Source organism: Anguilla anguilla, chromosome 14, assembly GCF_013347855.1.
Source record: "Anguilla anguilla isolate fAngAng1 chromosome 14, fAngAng1.pri, whole genome shotgun sequence".
NCBI lineage: Eukaryota > Metazoa > Chordata > Actinopteri > Anguilliformes > Anguillidae > Anguilla > Anguilla anguilla.
The window spans coordinates 31,181,255-31,192,444 of NC_049214.1; the positions used below are offsets into that span (position 1 = coordinate 31,181,255).

Here is an 11,190-nt window from a genome sequence, read left to right on the forward strand (position 1 = left end):
TGCGTGCATGTGTATGCGTGCGTCTGGGTATGCGTGTGTATACAGTAAATATTTTCAGTGTAATAATGAAAATCCATAAGACAGAATCACTCCTGTACAAACACCATTTACATAAATGCATGTATCAATAAATCACCCCATTTCTTTTTATAAGCTGTCAAAACATTAAATATTCAGAGTGATTCATCAATGCCAGGTAATCATTTGTTTTTCCTTTTACTTTCAGCGTAATAAATGAGCTAAAAAAGGCATTTTTGTTTGAAATCAGTCTATATTGCTTAGCCAACCCAATATTCGGGGCCTCATACAAAATGTTTAGGAAAACAAGATTCTGTTTGTGTTCTCCAGGCCAGCTAAAACATATTCTTTTTTAAAAGTCTTTTTGACAAAAAAAACATCACCTCCTGATATTATACTTAACGACAGGGAAAAGTCACTGTGTGTTTCAAAACATCCTCCATCCCTCAGAAGGAATCACAGGATGATGAAGAACAGGCTGACATCACCCTAAATGAGAAACAGACAGAAGACGAATCTGGCCTGGCGGGGTCTTTGATCACATTATGAAGCAAGACGGGACTGTCCTCCCCGCCGGACAGGTTTATCACAGAGTAACGCTGTGTCCGCCACCAAACTACCCGAAATTTACAGCGTGTTCCAAAATTCCAGCATATATAAGCGTATATTCAGAATAAGGATGGAAATGCAGCAAATTATCTTTCAGTCTTAACAATTGAGGTAAAACTAAAATGTGCTAATTTGGCATTTCAACTGAGTGGCCTGAATGCCACCATTTAGCCAAAGTTCAAATGCAGCTTCATATTGCGGTTCAGGCATTAGATGTGCTCATTTCGAGAAAAGAAAAAAAGCAGTGTAAGACCGTTTCTATATACAGCACATTGCTATAACTACAGTATTTCTGTCAGTGATTTTTGAAACAACCACAGATTTGTTCACTCACTGATATTACACCGATACAACATGCCTGAAATATTAAATATTTAACAAAACGTTGAATTGCAGTAGAATTAGAAAAAGGTATTTTTCAAAGTGGACTACTGTTTAACCTCCTGAAATCTGGCTTTAAAAAGTTTAAGTTAAGTTACATTTTTTTGACCTAATACCAGTGTCTTAGATGGCAGAAAACGTCGCATGGCTCTTGAGATGAAGACCAGAGACTCGTGTTGAAAAAGCCGACGGGACAGAAATGAGCCGGGCCTTAGGAGGACGGTGTAAAGCTCCACGCAGGCGTGAGGGTCTGCAGCCTCTGACTGGGAGACCTGCTTTAATCATGTTTTATTTCCAGGCTCACGCACAGCGACGCCGTCCCTTTCAGAGCCCCGCCGAAGGATTACAGGCCGCACTCCCGGGGCCCAGGGAGATGTCCCCAAAACCGCGAGGCCGCTGAGCTGGACGGAGCGTGCCCGGTAGCAGGCGGGGCGGGTCATCCAAGGGGGGGGGGGGGGGGGGGGGGGGCGTCTTCCGCCAGAGAGCCGAAAAAGACAAAATCTTTTAAGAATCAAAAGAAAGCTTCTGACCGGCGGGGGAGGGGGGGCCGGAGAGTGACGACGCCGATGGCGGTGTTCGGACTCGCGCCGCGGCACTTTCCGTCGCCCGCGAACATCCCCCCCCCCCCCCACCCACACCCCCACCCCCACCCTCGGGACAGTTCTTTTTGTCGGCGAGCGAAAAGGGGGCGTCATCACGAGCCTCGCGGCGCGGTTAGCCACGGGGACGGTACGCTAGCGCGAGCTCCGGAGCTCGCACCGCGGCACGAGCCGGCACTTACTCAGGCCGTGGGCTCAGGCGCGTGCGCGTCTCCGGGCGCTGCGTCTGAAAGATGAATGAGGCCTACAACGCCGGATTAAAAATGTATTCTGGGCTCGGCATCCTGGGGCACGGGCGCTGATGCCAAGCTGCCCCCCCCCCCCCTCGGGACCTGGGCAGGGAGGAGATTTTAATAACCCCCCCCCCCATCCCCACCCATCAGCACTGCACCCTCGTGCTCCACAGCGTCTGTAACAGTGGCAAATGTAGTCGGCCGCTGAAGTTCATGACAGATGCAGATGTACCAACTTAACAACTCTAGAGATGCGTATACACACACACATACACACACACAGATCTCAGGTTAGCGTGGCTTCCCTTTGTTCCACTTCTCTTCCCTCCATCTCTACTCTTCCTCCTCTCTCCCTTCCCCTTACCCTTCCCCCCCAATACCCCCCCACCGCCCCTCTGACTCACCTCGTTCCATGTCACCCACTACCGACCAGCTCTTCTTCAGGTGTTTCGCATTCATATCCAGCCTCACCGCACCACAGAGGAAGAAATGCTTTCCAAACCGTAAATAACAGTCCACCTGCATTAAAAAAATATGCATACTTTTTAAAAATGAAGGCAGCAGGCATGATCCCACTTTAAACGGACTGCTGACAATGCTGGAAGCACTGGTTTACCCAGAACCCATTCTCACACTCCAACATGACCTGACCAGGTCAAAGGTCACGTCAAACTGGTGCTTTGCAGTGGTACTTCAATGTGACTTCTGACCTTAAACCTATTAACAGCTGAAATTACAAGATATCTGTCTTAACGTGGCATGACGTTTTTTGACGCTTGCAAATAAGGCACACTGCTACAAAACATCATATGACACAAGTGCAGGATATGCCGTCGGTACAGGATATCCAATAAGAACGCTATGACCCCCCGTTTTTATAGCCGTTGGCTTTTTTTTAGTCCATGCATTTAGAAGTCCGTGTAAAAAAAAAAGCCCGGTTTCAAACCTCCACATACCCACTGGGCAGACTAGTAACAAATGCTTCTCCTGTCAAGATGCGAAATAAAGATATAAGGCAGACATTATTTTCCTTTTATTGTACTTCCGCGAAGAGGTTTCTAACGGGTTTATGAAACCTGTTAGCGGAGCCTTCAAGTGCGTATCTCGTTTTTTTTTCAAGCTGAGGGAAATGCATTATATCTGATCTGGGGTGCGTGAGGTGGCAGAGAGGTTCGCTTAGAGCTAAGTAAAATTAATCTCGGAGCTAATAAGGACGTGACTGCTGGGTTTCAGATAAAGCCCTGGCGGAAGGAATCCCAAACACCGCTGGAGATGGATTCTAAATAACAGGTATATAAAAGAAATGTTAAGAAAAGGTTTCTGGCCGGTATGGAGCAGGAAAAAAAAAACATACAGATAGTGAACAAAAAATGTTGCGTTTACATTTTAATTTTAAAAAAATCATTAATAGTTCAGGTCACGTGCGGCCAGGACAGCCTGTATGCGTCGCTTAATCGAGTCGAGCAGTGTGTAATTACACCGGGGGAACGTCGTGCCACCCTTCCGCAAGAAAGCCAATAAACTGCCGATTAGCTGATGGAAGCGCAAAATGCTGACTCGGGCGTCGCTCCAGAACGCCCTCATAAATGCTTGATTGGGTTCATATCCGGTGACTGGGAAGGGCCGGGAGACATATGGGTAATGTCAGAGCCGCGCCCCTCGAACCGCTCCGTCTGCGACCGTCCGTGCTCTGCAGACTGAGGTAGTGAAAGATGTCCCTCGCGGCAGGACAGGAACGCCGATAACTCAGAGTCGTTAATCCGCTGACAGCGACCTCACTTTCCGAGGATACCCGCGCGCCAAAAACCCGCGCGGATGAAATGCGTATAACGCCGTTTTACGGAGCAGATGCGCCCGAACACTCAATGCTGCTCTTTGCTTGCCACCTTCGTGACTTGAAAGAGGCTGTTGCTTACCTGCACGGGGTCACGCGTCAGATCAGCGTCTGGAAAAACACGTGTTGCTAATTTAATCTTAAAGGCAACATGGGCGTGATGTATCGTGTCGAACTGGGACAAGCACAAACAGAAGAGGACTGCACTCTGGCTCAAATTAAATAAATTTACGCATATCATCTGCATGAGTGATGGCACAGACCTGCTGCACCTAGTCATTCCGTGGCCTAGACAGCAAGGGACAATTTCCATTTGAAATATAGTTTGATGATGCAGTTTAAATGTATTTCTCTCCTCCTCCAAATCAATGTCAGCAATCAATCAGATCTGTCTAGCTTGGGAAATTAAGTCAACCAGGTCTGCACAAAACATCTAATTAGAAAACAGAGGTTTTTTCAGAGGTATATTTATAATCTAGTTTTTTTTCTTTTTTCAAAGCACAGCTAGATATGCCAGGTACAGGTAAGTGTACAGCGAGTAGCCTAGATTAGATTTTCTTGAAATAATGTAAAATTTGTTTTCTTGGGTCAAAATTTGTCAATTTTCAGCTGAAAACAAAAAACATCAGGACACCTTGAGGACAAGGTTCAAATACACCTGGTCACACCCCACCCCCTCAACCTTATCCCTCATCCATACGATAAATTAACACAGTCCGTCGGCCTTAACACAACAGCGGTTCTGGTTGCTGGCAGGAGTTTCTGTTGTTAAATTGCACTTTATGAATGGACAGACGTTTCATTTCCGCTCCCGGGTTTCGTCCTTGGCCACGCCTCCTCATAAATATTCATAACATGCGTCAAATTGGAATTGCAATGTTTCAGCTTCGGAGATAGAACCGTCATCAGTGTACACAATACGCAGGTGACCTTCTGGTTAGCCCTCATGATATGTGGAGTCACCGCGCGCGGAGCAGGAGTACATTAGCTATTACTCAGCGCTGCTGTAAAGGGTGAACTTAAAGATCGAATCACTGTGTTTACCGTGGCCTTTGAAATAAAAGTCACGCTTGTTAAGCACGGTTTGTGACCTCGCCTTGATTTATTGATAATTATGCTTCCTTGTTCTTTGACATTTTCATAAAGATAATTATTAGTGTTTTGCGTGGGATGCATCTGTTCTGAAGTTTTCTAATACCATGCCACGGGTCCAGGTAGAATTTGATAAATTTGGGCCCTTTTTTGTTTTTGTATTCCGAACAGGCCGTTCCAAGTCCTTATTTACAGGACATACGTACACAATGCCCAATGCCAGCCCACGCAACTTTTAAAGGCCACAGTTAATTTAAAATGAGATGCATTAGCTCCCACTAGTGGTCCCTGTGAAAAACTGCACCGCTCAAATGCATGCTTGAATTTCAAAGGAGGCCCATTCACTACCCCTAGTGGTCATTACTGGGTATTGTACATTTTTTTATAAACCCAAACTTAGTATTTGCTGCTGGTAGCAGAGAAAGCGACCTTGGCGGTGTTCAAGGTGACAGAAAATAACCTGAAGAAGCCGACTCACTGTTCTGGCTTAGATCCCCAGGGGAATCAGCTCAACTGTGGATATCCAGAACAGGCCTGACCTGCCTCACTTCTTATCACAAATGGAATTTAAATGGATTAATTTTTTTTCTCCAAATGTTGTGATTCCATCTGTTTCTCATTGCTTATCCCTCACCAGGTCACTTGTGTGCAGACAACCAGTGAGGAGAGAGAGACTAAGAATAATTGTCATGTCTTCACTCTTGGTTTTTCTATTAGTTTGTTTAACCTCTCTTTGAAAAAGGCACACAATAGCAATGCTCTTCGGTTCATTTAGCAACTACAAATAAATCAGAGCAACATTCGGCCTGCACACACACCTGCACACACACCTCGCACTACTTCTCACACGGCGAAAGGCGAACAGAGTCCCAGCGACCGTCTTTTAATGGGCGGCGGCGGCGGCGGCGGGGGCGGCACCGGGGGGGGGGGGGACTGTAGGACTGAACGCCTACGAGCGTTAGCGGACGGGTTTAAACCGTGGGGTTTAGCGCGGCGCTAGCTCCTGAGTGTGACACGAGCATGACAGCGCCATTACGCAGCCCGCTGAACCCGTCGCAGCGAACGCAGCGCGCGACCGCAGCGGCGCGCCACAGGGTTACCGCGACGGGGGAGCGAGGCCGCTACAGAAACGGGTCTGACACGTGTTTTTTTTTAGAAACATCTGCCAAACTCAGAGAGAGAAAGACAGATAGAGAGAGAGAGAGAGAGAGAGAGAGACCTCTGCTTTCTGTTCCTGAAGATCAAGGACCATTTCTGCTGTTTTCTGCATCGGGCATTCCTGAAACGTGTGTACTGTACACCTCTGAATTGGGGGGTAGGAAGTGTTTCCATAAGATAAAGAAAGAAGAGACATTAGAGGGGCTAGATGGTTGCGTTCGTAATCCAGAAAGTTGCTAATGAGCACACATGATTCATCACAGATTGTGTTTCTTTCTCTCTCTCTCTCTCGTGCTGTTATCCTCTAACACAGAGCCTCTCTAGCTTTCTGATCCTGTTACCCGCTGAGCGTAGCCTGACATATGTTCAAATGTGGAACAAAATGCATGTGAAACACAGCATATGAAAACATCAAAAGAAAAGAATTAATCCTTATAGAATTAAAGGCTTAATAACATGAAAAGATTCCACTAACTACTCAACATTCAACGCCTATACACAAACGCACATGCACACACGCATGCATGCATTTACCCACACACACACACGTACACACCCACGCACAGTATACACATTTTTAATGGATAATAGTCATTCTTAGACACAGTACTTGAAAGGTAAAGCAAGTCCATCACATAACAGTTCATAATCAATCTATCATTCAATCAGATCTACTTCAGGATCTGCTTCGAACCATCCCTTATTGCTAAGTGTCACACAGTTCTATATAGTCAAACTGTGTTAAACTGATTGTTTACATTCAGTTTTTACACATCACTGCTTTAGGGTGCAAATCCCCCCCCCCCCCCCCCAAAAAAAGGCGAAACGAATCGGTTGCATCCTTTCATGTGATTACAATTAGCCATCAGCGCAGTCGAAGTGTTTGGTTTTTGCAGAAAAGCCATTTATAGAGCAGATGGCTTTTCTTTTTGCGTTCTGATGACATTCCTCGCCGCAGCTATGACCTCACCACAAGGGAAGGGCGTTGTGCATCAGTCTTTTTTTTATTCACACAAAATGAAACTTTATAAATTGTATTGTTAAGGAAGCGGCCGCACGCAGCCGCACGCAGCCCGCTGCAGCTGAAGCTGCGCACCGAGCACAGCGCGCTCCCTCTGACCACCGAGAGCATCAGCGGCGGGACAGCCTGTTTTTAACGCGCGCGGTAACAGGCAGGGAGGTTCTCATCCTTCATTTCGCGAACTCGCGGTTTCTAATGGACCATTTTTCCTTCAACCCTCACCGTGAATCCCCCCCCACCCCCCCCCCCCCCCCCCCAACTTTGGAAACAATCGGACCTGGAATTCTGGCGGAGGAAATTAACACCCCCCCCCCCCCCTCTTTCCATAAGAAGCCCTCAGAGGGCAGCCTGGTGAGCGGGCTCCAGGGAGAGCCAGTGAAATCAGTGGGACCCGAAATGGCTGAAAGCCTGCACACCAGGCCACTGGAAATACACCATTACTGGAAGGGTTCAGAGACAAACGTATGGAAACAAGCTAAATCTGTACTGTGTTAATAAAAGTTTAAGGAAACACTTTAAAAAAATTTTTAAAACAACCTCAACTGATCAAGATGCTGCCTGGAATTCGATCAAATTTTGTCCTTAACTTTTGACCTTAAATGCGAGAACATATATATATATTTTTTAGTTTGGCGCATTCACTGAAATTTATGTGCCAATTAGAGTTTGTGCAGAAGAAGTGACAGGCTGGCATTGACTTGTCAATAGAGTTTATTTGATAAATGTTGATTGAATCCAGGCCACTGGCAGCAAAACCAGGCGGGTCCAGAGAGCAAGTTTCAGCCCTCCCTGCAGAAGATCATTTTCAGCTGACAATTTAATGATTTCTAAAAAATTATGTCACACTCTAAAGAACAACATAAAACATATGAAACTAATGAAACAATCCTTCAGCAGTAAGACGAATGTTGTGGTGAACATGCGCAGCAGAAATAAAGAGTTTGTGGCACTTTTGGTTCCAACAAATACCGAGCAGTGACAAACTGAATCCACGCCAAGGATGCAAGCAATATTTAGCACATCCTAAACCACTGGTAGCTTTAAGCCAACTCTTGGAACTTATTTGAAAATATTTGATTCAACTGCAAAATAACTTTCGTGTGTAGGTTCTGTTAATATTTTGTATTTCATTAGTATTGATAGAAAACAAATGGATAGCTGCTTACAATGCAAAAGGTAGCAGGTACTCTGTAATGAGCGCTCCATCAAACTCCCTCAGGTTTCTAAATGTCACTTTGCTGCAGTGGTGATACCTCTGGCTCACAGGACTGGATTACAGGCCCGAAGCGGGGGGTAAATTGGTTCGGCTTGTAAGACACGAAAGCGCGTAATGTTAAAACGCTGATAAATAAATCTGATGTCAAAGATGCTTCAGGTGAAACAGATACTCCACTCCTGTCGTTTCCCCCAGCGCTCTCTGATTCCCAGCTACAGGAGGTTCTGGTGTTATATCACAGCGTCCAGTATCCAATAGCAAGGTACTGTACGCGGTCACACACCTCTTAACAAATTTTCAGAAGATGCATCAATTTGGAATTATTCGGCTTTAATGGTAGGGAGACAGAATTTTTTATATTTTTTGAAGAGTTGAGTATCTGTTGAGCCTACAGAATCTGAGGTACGTGTAGCTACAGATGGCGGAGAATGAGGGGAAGTGAGCTGAATCGGGAAAAGGTCAGACCATTCCAGAAAGTTCTCGGAAACGCACCCTGGAGGAAAAGCAGGAGTCATTTTGCTTTTAAATTTAATTTCATCACTGCAAGAGACACAATGTGAGATGGCAGAGGGTTTTTTTTATTCTCCCCCATCACAAACACACAACACAACACAAAAAATATGATTGGTAAAGCAACAAAGGGGAGGGCACAAAGTGGTCAGAGGTCAACAAAAAAAAAAGGCTGAGTACCCACTGATTATTAGAAAAAGAGATCATAAACAGGGTGTGATTTCACAGCCAAGACAATAAGCCCCTCACCTCAAAGCAACCCAACCCAACCCAGCCCAACCCAAACCTGAGGATCAATAGGCTTCATTCCACCAGAAGTCCCAGACGGGTTTGGTCCAATCGCATCCGTACAAGTCTTTGTGCTGCCTGTTGGGCCTTACACTGACCCCTGGGGAACCAGACCCAAAAACAGAACTTAAAGGAGTACCATGGTGATTTTCACACTTTCTCTATTTTATGTGCTATTTGCACAAGAGGCATTGAAGAAACACAATGAGCAAAGTATTAAATATGTCCGTTCTGTATTTTTGGAGAAATATGCGTTTTAAATTCATCGTCCCATTTTCAACCGGTTGAGAAAGTTGTCATTTTTCTACGTCACGAATACAGTAACCACTCCTATTTCCACGCCCCGTAAAGAAATCTGACAGGATACACTGTCCTGCTGTTCAGACAATGCAAATATTTGACTAACGTTAGGTTCACTTAAATTAGAGTTCCTTTAGATTATTTCTGGTTATATTCATTTAGCTAGCTAGCTAACGTTAGCTAGCTAGGAGGTTTGCTTTCATAAGGCAATGTTATCGATAACGTTAGCTTGCTAGTTCGCTTTTATGAGGACGTTATAGTTGTGCTTTTATCTTAACTTGGCTAGCTAGATAGCAAAAATTGTAACTGGATACAAGTCAACGTCCTTACCTTAGCTATCTATCGATACTTGATATACTACTAAGCTAGCTAGCTTGTGAAAATTCAGTCTCCCAAAGAGAGCGCGTATCATGGGGGTAGCTATGGTAACGGGGAACGGTCTGTCAATCATAGCTAACTGACAGTTCTCATTACCACGCCCAGACGGTTCGGGTGAATTTTTATAGTGGGGAATTTAGGCTTAGAAAAATACGTTTTAAAGTACATTGAAATGACTGAAGAATAAAAAAATTATGCACATTTGTTTTGTTGTTGCCTGAAGACAACTGGGAAGTGTCACGTTCAACCACCATGGTACTCCTTTAAGCGTTCAAAGCGGGCCAGTCCAGTGGTGCACTTCCAGAACAGAACCCCTAACATGCAAATAATAATAATAATAGTAATAATATAATGCACGACCCATGTATAAAGGAAAGGTGTGAACTCCCATGAATTCACGTAGCAGATGGCTTTAGGACCACGCCCACCTCGTGCCTCACTTGTAAACACATTCATCTCAGCTCCTGAAGGACCAGCCAGTCTGTGCGTTTTCTATCTGTTTCAGCTCTCTCACTGATTCGCTAGAGTTTGCAAACAGAAACTCTGATTGGCTGCTTAATGAAAGCAAACCACAAAAACCTGCAGGCATCACGCCCCCCCCCCCCTCCCCCAACCAGGACTGGAGATTTTTAGATCCGTGCAGAACAGGCTGCATGTGGACGGACTGACTGCTTACAAAGAGGGATTACTGCACCCCCCTGGTGGCCAGGGTGGGAAATGATAGTAGGCATTCACAGATCCAGAATATGTACGTCAAACATACATACTGTATGTGTGCACATATAAAATTGTGTCTTTTGGTGTCTCTTGAGCCCTTTGTCTCATATAAAGACAGTCACTGGTCCACAGTTATATACAAAACAATAAGAGTACCTTGAGTGACAACATCCACATACTGCAAATCATAAATGATACATACGTATGGCATATAAATAGTTAATTGCAAATGAATGTAGTTTCATTTTTTTTTGTCTCTCCGACAGTTACAAAAAATTTTTTCCAATTCAATCACAATTCTCTGTGATTTGTCCTTGAGTATTTGAACTATCCACTGTGAAGCATTACTCACTTCATTATTCAGTTTGATTGTCCCAGTACATCTGCAATTGCACCAGTTAAGGCTAAAACAGGTCCACTCAAAGTATTCCTTCAGATGAAAGCAGCTACTAAGGCTTGGGACAACAGTGTGTTGTTCAGCTTCAGCTCAAAGCTCTCATATTTTTCAAACTATATTGCACTGTCGAGAAGAGTAGCGTGTGTGAGAAGAGCTTGTGACTGTGCGTGTGCGCATGTGTGTGTACGTGCGTGCATGTATGTGTGTGCGTACATGCATGTGCGTGTGCTTGTGTGTCCGAGCTTCAGTGTGTGTATGTGTGTGTGCAGCGTGTGTGCGTGCTTGCGCGTTTGTGTGTGTGCATGTATGTGTGTGTGGCGTGCATGCGTGTGTGGTGTGCATGTGTGCGTGTGTATGCATGTATGTGTGTGTGGCATGCATGTGTGCGTGCATGAGTGTGTGCGTGCGTGTGTGTGCGTGCATGAGTGTGTATGTGTGT

At 45.2% G+C, this 11,190-nt stretch overlaps 1 protein-coding gene and 1 long non-coding RNA gene across 2 annotated transcripts in view; both read right to left on the reverse strand.

The window, feature by feature from the left end:
• Positions 1-284: 284 nt before the first annotated feature.
• Positions 285-4,164, reverse strand: LOC118213182. Its single transcript, XR_004762356.1, has 3 exons — positions 3,757-4,164; positions 2,245-2,359; positions 285-507 (listed from the first exon to the last, which is right to left on the reverse strand). It is a non-coding gene; the product is annotated as an uncharacterized LOC118213182 (long non-coding RNA).
• Positions 4,165-11,156: 6,992 nt separating this feature from the next.
• dqx1 (DEAQ box RNA-dependent ATPase 1) overlaps positions 11,157-11,190 on the reverse strand; it is a 12,951-nt gene continuing 12,917 nt past the window's right edge. The window contains exon 11 of the mRNA XM_035392290.1: positions 11,157-11,190. This exon is cut by the window's right edge and continues 289 nt beyond it. The gene's annotated coding sequence lies outside the window, so the exon portion shown is untranslated.